This window comes from Psammomys obesus, unplaced genomic scaffold, assembly GCF_907164565.1.
Source record: "Psammomys obesus unplaced genomic scaffold, mPsaObe1.curated_primary_1811, whole genome shotgun sequence".
Classification (NCBI taxonomy): Eukaryota; Metazoa; Chordata; class Mammalia; order Rodentia; family Muridae; genus Psammomys; species Psammomys obesus.
The window spans coordinates 11,011,969-11,013,026 of NW_026596101.1; positions in this window are offsets into that span (position 1 = coordinate 11,011,969).

Below are 1,058 nucleotides of genomic sequence, written 5' to 3' on the forward strand. Positions count from 1 at the left end.
ACACACACACACACACACACACACACACACACACACACACACACACAAGTGCCTATCAGAATACATGCATAGATTCTTAATAATTCCTTGTTTTAACAAACATTCATCATCATAGCCCGTTTTGAAAACTAAACAATGCTACCACCAACTTGTCATGATAAAACATAAACTCAAATGAGTGCAAATGGGAATACCCATTTGAAAGATTTAGGATGAATGAACATATACCAGTGTAAACCAGATAGAAAACATTCTTTTTTTTTTCTTTAGCTACACAGGGGATACAGAGTGAATAAAATGTAATTAATAAAAATTAAAAAAATAGAAAACAAATTTTAAGTCAATTCAATTTCCTCGAAGAAGGAGGAAATGAAGATAACTTAAAGAGACAGACATTTTATCATAGGAAAAACATATGTGCACAAACATAAAGTTTAGATCATAAAATCAGTATCTTACTCTACCCTGTAAAATTATTCAGTTACTCCAAGTAAACTCCGTGAGGCTTCCTGTGAAGGAGTGCTAGAGGTATGATCTCAAAGATCAAGTATTGGATATATGCCCAGGGGAGGAACAGCTGGGTCTTGAGGTAAAGTTATTTCCAATTTTGTAAGACAGTGCCAGACTGATTTCCAAAGTCATTGTAAAAGTTAACACTCTCGCCATCAATGGAGGAGGGTTCCCCTTTCTCCACACCCTCGCCAGCATGTGTTGTCACTTGAGACTTTGATCTTAGCCATTCTGACTAGTGTCAGATTTGGAATCTCAGAGTCATTTTGATTTTCATTTCCCTGATGACTAAGGAAGATGCGCATTTCTTTAAGTGCTTCTCTGCCACTTGAGATTCCTCTGTTGAGAATTCTGTTCAGTTCTGTGCCCCATTTTTTAAATTGGGTTATTTTGTTTATGGTTGCTGGATTTCTTGAGTTCATTATATATTTTGGATATTAGCCCTTTGTCAGATGTAGGGTTGGTAAAGATCTTTTCCCAATCTGTAGATTGTCTTTTTATTCTATTGACAGTGTTCTTTGCCTTACAGAAGCTTTTCAGTTTCAAGA